Consider the following 15,661-nt stretch of genomic DNA (forward strand, 5'->3'; position numbering starts at 1 on the left):
GAGGAGGTTGCGTACAAGAGCAGGTGTGACCCTTGGAGGTTGGATGGGGTTGTATTCTGCCTTTAGACCTCTGGAGGCTGCCCACTCTTGGTGCAGAATCAAAAAGCTAGGTTGTCCAGTAGAACAGTTTGCATCCAGCTGTGAGATAGAGACACATCTGAGAAGGCCCTTCATCCCCAAACCAGCCCCACCAAACGTGCACTCTCCTGCAAGTTTGCAAAGTGGCAAGAGTGAGCCTTGGCATCAAGAGAACAAGCTCTGGCCAAAGCCGCTGAAGCAACCACCACCATCTTCATTTCCCAAGAATGCTTCTCTGTGGTCCAATGTCAAGGATAACAATCATTCAGTGGAATTAATATGACAGCTACAGACTTGTTATCTACCTGTTCTCTTCTAATTAGAGAATCCACTTTTTTAAAAAGCTCTTAGTGAGTCAAATTAAAATCAAACCAACATGGGTAAAAAAAGTTCCCACCTTCAGAAAGTTGCACTTTTCTCATGGAGCGTAATAAAAATTACAAGGAAGAGAGAGATAGAACTAGAGCATTTATCCCTGTCCACCCATGTATTCATTGTAACCCTACATATGGTGCCTGAGTAGAACTTCAAATCTTTTGTGATGGGTGGAATCTCTACCATTTGGTAAAAGGAGCTTTGCAGGCCAGTACATATTCTTTTGCAGGCGCAAGATTGGGGGAGTGAGGGATACTCCAGATTATAGCCCTGGGGATCAACAAGATGCCAAATAAGCTGGGATTCTTTTTCCTTTCACAATAATAAAACACCATGGTATATTTTCACTGTCTTGAGATCCCAACAGTACTACCTCATGTTAAATTAGAATGAAACTGGTGAAGGGGGGTTAAGTGCAATCTTATCTGCATCTCATTGTGAGCTCTTGATCAAGGCAGGGTGTGCAACCCCTGAGATCCTGTGGTGAGATTTCCCCTGTATTGGTCCATGAGCTGCCCTAGCCTCATCTAGAGTCAACACAGGTTTAAAACATTCCTCTGAAAAAAGGATAAATTAAAATCTAGTAATTGTTGATTTGATCAGGACTTTTAACATGTGCAAAAGCCTATTTGGCCCAGATGCACTAAAGTACAAACAGAAAGGCACTGTATATCTTCTTGCAAGGCACTATAAAATAAATGTGTCAAGCACAATTAATTATACTTGGCTAAAATTGAACTGTCACCGGCTATGAGACACTCACAAGAAAAATAAAAACTACAAAGCAAGAACCAGTCAGCCAGAAAAAAAGTGGGGGATGATTTACTGAGTTAAAATTTGTGCTTTATGTGTATGCATGCACATGAATGTGTAATGAGAATTTCATCATCAAACACAGCTTCATAACAGTGATAAAAGTACAGCCAATCTCCAGCCTGTAATCTGATCACAACACAAAGAAATCTTAGATTTGGGCTAGCCTACGATAGGCTCTGGTTCAAAATTGGGAAAGGAATACGACAAGGCTGTATATTGTCCCCCGGCTTATTTAACTTATATACAGAATACATCATGCGGAAGGCTGGACTGGAGGAATCCTAAACCGGAATTAAGATTGCCGGAAGAAATATCAACAACCTCCGATATGCAGATGATACCACTCTGATGGCAGAAAGTGAGGAGGAATTAAAGAACCTTGTAATGAGGGTGAAAGAGGAGAGTGCAAAAAACGGCCTGAAACTCAACATCAAAAAAACTAAGATCATGGCCACTGGTCCCATCACCTCCTGGGAACTTGAAGGGGAAGATATGGAGGCAGTGACAGATTTTACTTTCTTGGGCTCCATGATCACTGCAGATGGAGACAGCAGCCACAAAATTAAAAGACGCCTGCTTCTTGGGAGGAAAGCGATGACAAACCTCAACAGCATCTTAAAAAGCAGAGACATCACCTTGCCAACAAAAGGCCGAATAGTCAAAGCTATGGTTTTTCCTGTCGTGATGTATGGAAGTGAGAGCTGGACCATAAAAAAAGCTGACTGCCGAAGAATTGATGCCTTTGAATTGTGGTGCTGGAGGAGGCTCTTGAGAGTCCCCTGGACTGCAAGGAGAACAAACCTATTCATTCTAAAGGAAATCAACCCTGAGTGCTCACTGGAAGTACAAATCCTGAAGCTGAGGCTCCAATACTTTGGCCATCTCATGAGAAGAGAAGACTCCTTGGAAAAGACCTTGATGTTAGGAAAGTGTGACGGCAAGAGGAGAAGGGGACGACAGAGGATGAGATGGTTGGACAGTGTCATCGAAGCAACCAAGACGAATTTGACACAACTACGGGAAGCAGTGGAAGATAGGAGGGCCTGGTGTGCTCTGGTCCATGGGGTCACGAAGATTCGGACACGACTATACGACTAAACGATGACGATGATAGGCTAGGGGATACGCACAGGGTTTAACAAAACGGTTTGGTAAGCAATATAGATGTATTACGTCATCATGTGTCGACTCTGGTGGGCAGGGGTTAATCATCAGTGAAAGATTAGCTTCAGGAAAGAAAGACAATACAAGGAAAGATTCCTAACCATCTGTCTCTTTTTCTGTTGCCCCACTGAAATACACAGGGTGTATCTGTACTACACAGTTGCAGCATTTTTATTCCACTGAAGCTGCTATGGTTCTGTCCCATGATGTTTGTACTATGGTGTGGTGTGTAGATGTCTCTACCAAGGAATGCTTATGCTTGCCCCTGAACAACATCAGAGGATTCTAAGCAAACTACAAACCCCAGCATTCAATAGAATGGCATTTCAAATGGAAAGAAAACACTGCACCAGTGTAGTGTACACACACTTTTTTGCAAACCAGACTGCACGTTTCTTCACTTCCAACAGGTTTAGGGTCACCCAGCATGCAATGAAAGTGTAATGGGAATTTCATGATCAAAATACAGCTCCATAGCAGTGATAAAAGTACAGCCAGTCTCCAACCTGTAATATTCCAATACAGTAAAGGCCTGTTGAAAATCCCATTGCTTTGCAAATCTGCCGAAGGAGAAGATTTTAGAATCTGTATTCTTTAACAGAGAGGAAAAACAGGCCAGCCAGGGAAACTGAATGCTCACAAGGTTCTTCCATTCTGTGTTCCACAGACATACAATCTCAGGGCAGTGGCATTATTATCTTCTCCTGACAGACTGGATTCAGTCAGGGCTTCAGCTTGAGGTGACTTGTGGGTAAAGCGGGGATCCACAAACTGCCTCATGCCAAAATTTAGGAAGTGTTCCTGCCTTAGTCACAAACCACAAACCACCTCAGACAGTTTGCCACCTGAGACAGAAAAAATAAACAGTAAAGCAGCCTTTGTGCCGACTTATCTACAGTACCCAAGAACATGTGAGCTTTTATTTTATTTTTTACACCTGAAGCATAAAATATTGTAAGCAAAAATCTCGGTATCTCTAGCAGTTAGAATACATGAATAATGCATTAAACAGCTAATTATAGCATACCCTCTTTTGACACTCGAAATCATTGTGAGGAAAAAGAGCCCCACCTAAAAACTGAGGTGTGATGCCTCCTGTACTGGTCCACGAGGCACCCCCTGAAGCCAAAGCTTGTTAATGATTTTTTTAAAAAGGTAGTCATGTATTTCCAGAAATGCAAATCCTAGTACTCTAGTTGAACAAGAACTATCCATGTATGGTGATTCTTCTGAATATAATTTGCTCCAGGGTGGAGATGATATTTTGTTTCAGAGAGATAGTGAGAAGTATAGAGGTGGAAACGTTTAGGTCAGAAATGGGGTTCTTTTGCCCCCTGAATGTTGTTGCACTATGACTGCCAGTAGTCATAGCTGATACAACTAATGGATCATGGCAGATACAGTCACAAAACATTGAGATGGCCATCAGGTGTTCATCCCTGACTTAGTAGTTGGCAGCTAAGGCACGGAAAGGGTTTCTTTAATGTCTTGACCTTCATGGGAAAACTTTGACCCCCCACTCTACAAACCTCTGGAAGAAACTAAGCACTGGGGAGTGTAGCCCAGCAGTGGTGGGCTCCCCTTCCAGGACCTTTCCCTTCCCAAGCAAGATTACTTTTACAAGAGGACTGATCGAGTGGTCTCAGCCATGAGAGTTCTTTGTCATGGAGGGAAAGGAAATGTCAAAAGACACTGTGTTGCATCCAAAGACACAATGAGTGGAAGCTGACCACACAGTCTTTCTCCTTCTTACTGTGTGCAGCCTCCTGCACTTCCAAAAAGCTCCTCCAGAGGGCCAGAGGTCTTCCAAACAACATGGCTTGTGTTGTTGGGGAAACTGAAATAGAGTGGAAGGGATTGTTCTAAATCAGAAACTATGTAAAACCTAGTCTAGGTAAAGGTAAAGGTTCCCCTTGACATTTAATCCAGTTGTGTCTGACTCTAGGGCGCGGTGCTCATCCCCATCTCCAAGCCTTAGAGCCAGCGTTTGTCTGTAGACAGTTTCTGTGGTCACGTGGCCAGCGTGACTAGACACGGAATGCCGTCACCTTCCCATCGTGATGGTACCTATTTACTCGCATTTACATACTTTCGAACTTCTAGGCTGGCAGGAGAAAACCTAGTCTACCTGATCACAATTATAAAAATGGAAATCACATGAAGTACCTTCTGTGTGATGATACAGAAACATGGCATGTGAATTTCATCTGCACATTGTGCCTCAGCATGGGGGAGTGCTCCGAATCAGTAGCAGCTGCAGCATGGAAAAAGTGGCACTCATGTAGAGCACCTTCACACAACACATTTAAACACAATGCGGCGAACTCTCCGCATTACAATAGCAATGAGGTAAGGCAATGTGCAGGAGTGATTTCAAGTGGTCACCAGCTGGTGAGCATCACAGCAGGCTAGATCCAGGTGTCATTGATTTTATAGGTATGTACTGTCTCATAATTTGAACCATAGCTGCAGGGCATTTTTATAGTGGATCCATCAATTGTAAGCATGCTGATCATTAACTTCCTTGCACTTCTTGTTAATTTTTGATTTAATATCCAAAATGGATTTAACCCATTTTGCACTTAAGGAGAAGTACGGCTTCTCCATATATCTTAGCCTTGCACAGTTTTCTGTTACAGGAGAATCAAAGTCTCTATTTTGCACCCTGTGAAGATGAAAAAAGAAAACGCCCACTGTCACCACACCTCCTTCTTTTTTCATTTCAGGATAAGAGTTGATGCAGCTATTAAAAATATCATATTTTCTTTTCTAGAAGTTTACTGTCTGGCTCTGTAGACAAACAAACCATTAGTATTCAGTGCCAAGACATTTGGGTTCTATTGGAAAGCAATTTTCTCTCCACAAGGGTGATCTGCGCTATCCAAATAGAATTTCTCAAATAAGCACACGCATTCCCACAAATCCCCAATGTATTTCTTGTTATCAGCATTCAGAGTGTTCAATTTATGGAGAACAGATGCATGCTATAAATGATTTCTGGTGGTTAAGGTTTCAACAGGGATGTCTTTTATTCACCTTTTTATGGCACAAACGTGTATTGTAAAATGTTATGGCTAATCCCAGCATTTATTCTCGGTTAATCGTCCAGTTCAACACATGTCGGCTCAGAGGTGGGCCCCACTGAGTTCAATATTCTGTACTGGCAGTGTTTCAGTGCAATCTTAGGCAAACCTACTCAAAAGTCAGTTTCATCAAACTCAGTGGGATTGAGTTCTAAATGGAACACCACAAGATTACAATGTAAATGGAAGCTTCGTTTTATTTTATTTCATTTTATTCTGAAAGTATCGCTCATTTTGCATGTAAAGTTACAACGCTTTAGCGTCCTGTTTGGGTGCCATGAACTTCTAACATGGGTCCAGCCCTATCCCCTGCTCCCAGCCTTCCAAGATTAATGGGGAAGACCTGAAAAAAAAACAACTCCAATTGCATTTGGCTGAGTGTGATTATACTCTTCTGAGCTATAAATAAACTTGCCAGTCAGGTTCCATGTTGTGTACAGATCACAGGAGCCCTAAGAAATGTCAGCCTCTGTTCAGCCTTGCCCTGTTACTGTGCAGGGAGTCACAGTAGAGAAGAGGTGGCCAGCACATGTATTAACCTACCTTTGGAAATTCCTAACATCTCAATAGATCTATAGATCGGGGAGGGCAACGTACAGCCCGAGGGTCACATGTGGCCTTCAATCTGGTCTCACATGGCCTTTGGGCTCATTCCAAATGCCTTTTGGAAGTGGGCAGTTCAGATCTCTGCAAGAGTGATCTCTTCCAGCACCAGCAGCCCATGAGGCGAGGAAGAAAGGCGAAAGAAGGAGGCAGCAGACAGAGAGCACAAGGGGGAGAATGTGTTTAGAATGTGATGGAGGTGACCAAGAGTTGAGAAAAAGAAGTGTCTTTTGAAATATAGAAAGGGAAGTGTGACCGTCTTGAATTAGTGAGAAGAGTTTTGAGAAAGTATACTTTGTGGCATTGGTAGGAATATTTAGGGTTCGGATGCAGAAGAACGCATCCAAAGTAAAAGACACTGGCTGTTTGGCACAGATACAGATTATGAGGCAACCCCAGACAGTTTAAATAGGTTTGGGGATGATTGCTCATGTAGTTAACACCTAACCTAGCAGTGATAAGAAGAGGTGTATCTGTTTTAAGGTGAAAGTGCCAGAAAGATGCCTGTGTAATCCCTATAAAATATTTGTTTCATTCTAAAGGGGTGGGACCAAGAAAGAGCAGGACTGTGAGTAAGAGATTCAAATCAAAAAAGAGCAGGAGAGCTAAAGAGGCCAGAGCTGGTGTTCCCATTTGAACTGCTGTGGCCCTTCCTGACTCAGTTTAGGGTTTTGAAGATTCCACATGTGGAGCTGGTTCCTCTGTGTATTGGATATACAATTTGATAGAGGAAGATGTCTTGGATTTTTATCTGAATTTGAATTCAAAGAGGCACTTGAACTTTGCAATTCTACAAGCAATGTCTGTATTGATGCTCTCTGTTGTCTAAGGCTTGGATACAAGAAAGGACTCATTTTAAGAAATATCTCTATAAGCAAATAGTCCCATAGAACTTTAAAGTGTTACATCTGCAAGTACCTGTGGAGTATGTAACAGGGTAACATCAGTGAGACGGGACACGGCCCCAAGGATACCACAATGAAACCTGAGGAAAAGTGCCCCTGACTGAGAGAAGGTTGTCCATGCCTGTTGGTGATTATCAAGATCCTTAAGAAATGTGGTGATGAATTGTTACCCATCGGATTCTAGATACTGCATGAATGATGTATGGGGGGAATCATATCTCTAAAGTTGCGTAAATGGTCCTCCTTTCAATCTGTAAATTGTGGGAGTTAAAGGACTTGTTTCAGGTCTTTTCAAAGAAATAAATCATTATGGTTTAGGCACTTATGAGGCAAGGGATCCTTTTGAATTGTGGCCGAAGCCATGATAGTGTAGTGATATTAAATGTTCCCAAGCCTTTCCTCCAGCCTTTTGCCAGCATCTGTGATATTCCACCCTCCCTGTTTATTTCAGAGACTCTAAGCAGCGTAAGCACAGCTACTTGCATGAGGGACTGTTTTGAGCCCATTCTTCTCAACTGTCCATGGAAATGAGGCCTTCCCCCCACCACCACCTATTCCAAGCTGCTTGGAACATAGTTGAAAATCAACCTTGGCAAGCTTGTTGGCTGCTTACAGATGGCTAATCTTGGAATCATCTGCCCATGGGATTCTACAGGACCTGTACAGACCACCCAGAATCCCCAAAACTGAAAAGAACCAAATGCTTCGGACTACTTGCCCCATTATCCCCCATGGCTGGCCATACTGGCAGACGGTAAGGTGACTTTGTGATCCAAAACGTCTGAGACTCTTGATGATGATTGAAGGATCCTGATGAACAGATATCATAACTGCTAACAAGCACCCTGAAGCTTTAGAGTAATTGGGCTTGCTTCCCTAAGCTACATTTTTCACTTGCAAAAATGTACAATGGCTTTTAAGCTCTGAGCAGAAGGCATCCGTTTCTAAAGACTTTCCTTGGTGGAAGGAACCTGCCCTCTACAAAACTTAAGAGCATGATTTGTAGATCGGTTTTTCACCAAGAAATGCATTTGGGTGTTTTCAGCTCCTTTTGTGGTACCAGAGCAAAGATTTCTAGGTAACACTATCTGAAATTCAAAGAATACATTCTAGATTGTCATCAGGTTATTACCATTTTAAAATATGTATTTTTTTCAGCTTCTTCAATATATTGCCAAAAAAAAAAAAAAAGAATGATTCAAAAGGAAGGAAGAGTTTGCTGAATTGAGCAGAAGCAGGCTTACCATCCCTGTGGATTAGAACACAAAACTGACTCACAGAATAAACCATACTATAAAATTAGAGTCTCTCTCCTCATCACTTTTAGCTTGTTTCTTCTCAGATTTTAATAGGTTTTAAGGCCAAAGGAGACTACTACAAGCTTCCCGTTTGACCTCCAGAATAACATGGGTCATAGAATTTCCACTGTATCCTGTCTGAAGGGAATCATTTTTCTTTGCTCCTCAAATGAACCAGTTCCAAGTCAACAATCTGAGACTAAGCTACAACACCTTTTGATGCTACCTGTTTTTAATGAACCATAGCACCACACTGTTGAAGCAATATGTTGCCTGTGCACATTTTGAGAACATTAAAAGGTAATTGATCCACTCTTACAAGCACATTCTGCCTATAAAGACAAGTTTCTCACCTACTGTGCTAGTTGCCACCCAAAAACTACTTCTAACTATACCGCTATCAGGTTTGTTACAGTTTCATCAGTATCGTACCTTCTTCTCTGCATTATGTATGCAAAGCAGATCTGTATTCTTAAGCCTTTGGGAATATGTGTCAGGAAGCCCCAAGCTGTTCGTGACTCCCCAGAGCATGCCTATGGCGTGGTTCAGGACTTGCACCTGCCCTTCACATTCATGGCTGTTTACTGACAGCACATATCGCACCCAGCCATGGCAAGTGTGATTGCTGCACAGCATGTGATACACTATTCAAAAGTCTGTTCACAAAAGAAGAATCAGCCATCAATGTAGGGATGCAGATGTCATATCTTACATATCCCCCTATGGCACTCTGTCTGGATGCTTGTTATTTAAAAAGGAATAGAAGAGATTTCCATGAAGCCCGGACACTCGTGCTGCAATATCATGCCCAATTACCCAGGAATAATTCCCACTGAGGTCAATAGAGATGACTTCTGAATAGACGTGAATAGAATCGCACTATAACAGTAATTTTTATTTTAAAAAATAATGGACCCCAGAGATTTAAAGCACGCTACCAAAGTAGTAAGAAAAAAAGCAGCTAAAGAAGTATTTAATATGGAATTTCAATGTCTCAGAACAGAAGAGTCTATAAATGTATGTGGAGATTCTTTATTGTACTGATACCATCTTACATATGTTTATGCATTAGAAGGGGTCCCTGCGTGAGCCTGACCCTCAGAAGCATTAGGAAAAAAAGCCCAGACAGAGGCCTCTCCAGCATCAGGCAGAGTGAGGCAATTGCTTCAGAAACTAGGAGTGAGATGACACAAGGATCTTTCTAGAGGGAAAAGTCTGCCAGTTACCCAGTCCAATCCTGACTTTGAGATAAAAGTCAAACCCCTGTGGAAATTTATAGTGCAAGGGTAGTTATGCAAGTGGGTGTTTCCAGACATGGGCTACTTGCATTCATATTCCTGGGGATACAAATATGAGTAGCCGCACCACAGGTGCCATGGAGGCCCATTCTCTCCCCACAGAACTGGCTGGTCCACTTACCGGTCGCTGTGCAGAGGGAGACAAATACGTTAAAATTGCCCTTTACAGCAAGAGTGGCCAACGTATGGGCTGCACGCTACATACAGCCACCCAGGATTTCAAAGGCTGTTCCCTGGTTCCCCCAATTAACTTTTTTTTTAATGGCTGAAAAGTCCTCACATGTGTGAGAACACAAGGGAAGAATGGTTGTTGTGGGTTTTTCGGGGAGGAAATTGTTCAATTTGAGGAAAAACATCCAGCCACTGCCTAAAATTGTTTTTGTATTTTTTTTTTAGTTAAGAGGTCCCTTTTAAAGGTTTTTTTTAAAAAGCATTTTTTTAAACAGAGGTCCTCTGTCATTGTCATTGCGCCAAGTGTGGAAGGAGACCAACTGGCTTTTCCCTACTTCCCCGTGCAGCCATTCACTCATCAGCTGAACGGGGAGACTCCCTGTCCCATCTCCTCACCAGAGTGGTCAGCTGTGCAGGGACGCAGGGAAGAGCCAATCTCCTTCTGTGACTAGCACAACGACAATGATGAAGGATCCTAACTCTGTCCAGCAACCAGTAAGTGGGCCAGCCAGTTCTGGGTAGCACCTGTGGTGTCACTATTTGTATTTGTATCCCCAGGGATATGAATATGAATAGCCCGTATCTAGTTATCTCATATTCAACAAGTCATCGATGTGATCAGTTATGCGATCTGGGCAGTGCACTGCCCACAAAATGCTACTTGTGAGTTTGCACATCCATGGTCCAAGATCCCACCAGGATCTACAGAGGGAGACAAAGATGTTAAAATTGCCCTGTACAGCAAGAGTGGCCAATGTCTGGGTCACACACTACATACAGCCAACCAGGAGCCTAAAGGCTGTTCCCTGGTTCCCCCAATTAGTAACTTTTTTTAATGGCTGAAAAGTCATCATGTGTGTGAGAACACAAGGGAGGAAATTGTTCCATTTGAGGAAAAATGTCCAGCCACAGCCTAAAATTGTTTTTGTAATTTTTAAAACTTAGTTATGAGGTCCTTTTTAAAGCTTTTTTAAAAAGCATTTTTAAACAGAAAATATTTTGGGGACATGTAGTGTGTTTGAGCAGGTGAAGATCTCCAGGAACCAGGAGTGGCTGAGTGAGATCCTTAACCCTTTGGGGTTTGCCCACTTCCGCTATAAAGCAACCACAAAAGTAGTGTTTTGCTCAAAATGCTCAAAAAATGCTCAAAACTACAGAATTTATAGTTACTCCTATTTCTGCGCATGATGCAAGCCCTACTGTATTTTAAAAATAGCACTAAATCCTCACTTCTTTAACCAAAGTATGACTTGTGTCTAGTTTTTACAAATCCGAGAATGCTCCTCCAGATGGAAGACTTTAGGGGACCCATCAGCTGAGGGAGAAACAGAGAGAGATGCAAACACATGGCCTCAGGTTGCTGAAACACTCTGGAGCCACCTCTGCCTTTGGACATCTCCAGCCCAAATCCTCACATCCCCGGTCCTTACATTCTTTCATCTCTCCATGTCCATCACCAATACTATTGTGCTTTGGACCGCCACCTTCTGAGGCTTCATCCGCATGTCAGCAGCTTAGCACAGTCAAATTAGTGAGCGTTAAAACAAGGTGTGTGTTGCAAGTCGGTCCATGCCTGTTTGCAGCTACCCTGCAGAAAATGCCTTTGCTGCAGATTGTTGCAAATATCTAATTCCAACCTAGATTTCATGACTGGGATATGATGAATTTTAGTTCCAACATGTCTTCCAAACAAAGGTCCCATTTTCTAAAGTCTGGTAATAAATCCCTGCTGTAGTCGCTGACCCCTTTGAGTGAGGTTGTTTTAAACAATTAACAGAGCTCTTATGACTCAGAGTTTATGAAACTCATTACTGCTTCAGAGCACCTCTAGGTTTGAGAGCTTGGTCCATTTAGTCAGACAAGACATTTCTCAGCTTCTCTGAGCCTCATAAATCTTCAAATGTTATGGTATTTGATTTGGCATGTATTCTTCTTGGCGCTAAATGTAATGGTCCTGATTTTGTTTGTTTCAGGTTCTCCCTCTCCTTGTTTGTACTAATATTGTTTCCTGCATTAAGAAGAATTTGAAAAGCAGATTATAAATCCTCAGCTACACAAATCAATATAGATAACCATCTTCAGAAAATCCCATTCCATATTTCATAATTGTTGTCAATGAAAGAACAAATCATAGGAAAGTTAAGAAAAGCAATTCACCAAGACTGAAAAAATAAAGATTACTGATATAACTTAGCAAAAAAATTCAGTAAGATGAAAACAACACCACTGTGCTAGCTTTACAAAGATTAATGAAATGTGTATGTTTGCCTCATTCCCTCTTCCTTGAGAGGCAAGAAATTAAAGTTAACTTTCTTTGAAAGACACTTCTGATATCTTTGTAATTAAAACAAGAAAACCTTTGTTCACTGGCAAAGATACAGAAATAATAAGCAATGCAGCAGAAATCCCAGTTCTAATACAGCAAAACTACTCAATTTACAGTACAGCAGTCCAATAAGAAAATTGTTTTAAAAGTATTGGTCAGAATCCTATAGTATTCACATAAGATATGAGTAAATTGCCATACTTAATTCCAGATAAGTGATGAGGTACCAGGGTGTGCCATGATTGTATGCCTGGTCTCATGCCTGACTACACAGCCAAGCAGATTGTGGTAACTAGAAGCCAACATGGATGAACAAATCCTACTGGACTAATCTTATCTCATTTTTTGATCAGGTAACTTGGCTGGTAGACAGTGGGAATGCTATAGATGTAGTATGTCTTGACTTTGACAAAGCTTTTGACAACGTGCCCCATGATATTCTGATTAGTTAGTTAACTAGGTGTGGGCTGAATAGAACAACTAACAGGTGGATATACAGTTGGTTACAGAATTATATTCAGACAGTGATTATTAATGGTTCCTTTTCAAACTGGGAGAAAGTAAGAAGTGAAGTACCACAAGGCTCAGTGCTGGGCCTGGCATTCTTCAACGTTTTTAAAAATGACTTTGATGAACAGATACAGGATATGTTTATCACATTTGCAGGGGACACAAAATTTGTTGGAATAGCTAATACTCTCCAGGACAGAAACAAAATTCAAAATGATCTTGATGGTCTGGATCTTTGGCATAGCTGTAAATCACAAGCATTAGAGCCAGCACAGAGAAGAAGATGGAAAGGAGCTATGATAGCACTTTTCAAATACTTGAAATATTGTTATATAGAGGAGGGGCAGGATCTGTCCTTGATCATTATAGAGTGCAAGACATGTAATAATAAGCTCTTGTTACAGGAAGCTAGATTTCAGTTGAATATCAGGAAAAACTTCCTAACTGTTAGAACAGTACAACAGTAGAACCAATTACCTCAGGAGTTGCAGGCATTCTAGAAAAGAATTGTTGGAGTGTTTAAGTCTTGCATGCTGACTAGAGAAGGTATAGCTGCAAGAGTGACTGTCTGGGCTGGAGTGGATGTCAACCAATTGTTCCCTGTTGCCTCTGAATTCAAAGAGAGCCTCACCTCTCTGCTCAATGCTTTTTGCCCTCCCTAGAATCTGACATCTGTTACTCAAGGCAATCGTGTTTGTCATTTTACTATTTAATCTCTTCAGTTGTAAGTTATGAAATATTTTAATTCTTTCTCCTATTAATGCCTCAGAGTCTATTGAGACTCTAAATGTCAGTTAATAAGAAAAGGAGTGGACTAATATGGGGAATTTTAAGCTATTCTGCTCTATGAGTGCCTGCACTTCTGCTACGCAGCTAGAGGAATTTCATAAACATTCAAAACTGCAACAAAATTAGGCAACCATTTGTCAGAAATATTTTAATTTGGATTCCTGCATTGAGCATGGGGTTGTACTTGATGGATTTATAGGCCCCTTCCAGCTCCATTATTGTATGAGTCTATGCTACCTCATCAATTAGTCACAAATGAGACAAACCTTATGTAAATACCAGCAGGATTGCAATCATTATTTTTATTAGTGTTTTAAACTATTTTGGGCTAAATGGTTCATCCCAACTAAAGGAGACTGGTTAGATCAATGGGACCTACATTTGATTTGACAAAGTCAAATTAATTCTATGTGTCTACTCTACTTCAGACCAACAATTGGATTTAAGACACTTTGGATAAATATGCTAACATGTTCATACTAACTAGCAAACATAACTTTCCCGGCATAAATGCATCAGGTATTACAAGAAGACCAGCAGTAAAAAGAGAAGCAATAACAGCAGCTGATAGCATTGGAATCCAGGATCTGCTGTCCTCCTGAAGCAGAGTGTCCACCTTTACAGCTATTACTGGGACATTAGAAAACATTCTATAGAGTTTATGCCAATAAAGGTTGCTTTGCTCTCATACATTCTATAGAGGAGACATCTGAGAACATCTAACATCATGTGAGTGAACCTTAACTTGCACCACAGGACATTCTGCCCCTCTCCATCCCCCTTAAGGTGCACTAAAATCTGGTCCAGGGAATTTCCTGACTCTGCAAGACTAAGAAGAAATCATTCTTTCTCCTATGTTATTTACATCAGTAGAGTTCCCATTGTGTCAGGAGTTAATTGGATGATGCCTTCATTGGAGGATATTGTTTATCTTGAGAAATTATGATGATCTGATGTAAAATGTAAGCATTGTCAAAGTGATCAAGGGAGGCTAACCTGTAATTAATTAATACATTTATTGATTAATCACACTGTTTAATTAGCTGAAGTTTGATCCGAACACATGCCTCAAGATTCAACATGCTCGGAAGTATAGCAGTCCGCACCTTGGCTTAGACATTGACAACTATGAAAGAGAATGACAATAGATGAAGTTATTGTTTTACTCCTTCTCCAACCCTACTCCAGCACATTGTCATTACACATTTTACTTTTCTTCACAAAACACTTTGGAGGCAGCTTCAGACATACAGTATTGCTTTGTGACTGCATGTTATCTTAAGCATGCTCCTAGCCAGAAGTGTATCTGCGTTTTTAGTACAGTACAACAAATACAACTGTCTTAGATTTTCCTTTATTATCAAGTAACCAAAATAAAAACAGGGGTGATTTAAACCCATAAGAAATTATAGCAAACATGGATATACAGTACTTCATAATTAGAAACAAGCTATTGAATCATTATATAGCTTGAGGGCACTTTTGCCCTTCAATAAATGGACTCTATTACTCATGTCATCAGTTCCGTGCACCCTGAATGCTACAACAGATTGTATGCTCCGCCAGGTATGGAGCTGCTACGGCGGGGACGCTTTGCCCGCCCACCTGGAGAATGGAACCGCTCTCAGGGAGGGGAGGATGGACAGAGCCTTTTAAAAAAATACATAAAATAAAATTAGTTGCCACCCAGCATATGATCTCAAAAAGAAAACAAAACAAAACAAAAATCTAAGAAGAGGTGGGTGTGAGTTAGCTACAATACTAATACTGCTTCATATTAAAATTGGGTAAACAAATAAACAAATAAACAAATAAACAAATAAACAAATAAACAAACAAACAAATAAATAAATAAATAAATAAATAAATAAATAAATAAATAAATAAATAAATAAATAAATAAATAAATAAATAAATAAATAAATAAATAAATAAATAAATAAGAAAGAAGGCAACATGGGGCCAAAAAAGGGACAAGGTTCCGGAAAAGGAAAGCAGCCTGCGAAACGTAAAACCTCATCTGGACCACTTATAGTGATCTCTTCATCTGAGGATGAGGAGTGGCCAAATTGTAGTGCCATTACGGCAAAGTTGAGTGAATTGGAAAGAAAAGGGGCAAGGGCTAGGAATGCGGCTCGTACCGCTACCCCAAGAAGGTCGCGTAGAGAATCTGAGGTGCTCAGGATGGCAGAATTGTGACAGCTGGGTGATGTAACGTCGTGTATTGCTCTTTTAGAGAAAGAGA

Source organism: Pogona vitticeps, chromosome 2, assembly GCF_051106095.1.
Source record: "Pogona vitticeps strain Pit_001003342236 chromosome 2, PviZW2.1, whole genome shotgun sequence".
Taxonomy (NCBI): Eukaryota; Metazoa; Chordata; class Lepidosauria; order Squamata; family Agamidae; genus Pogona; species Pogona vitticeps.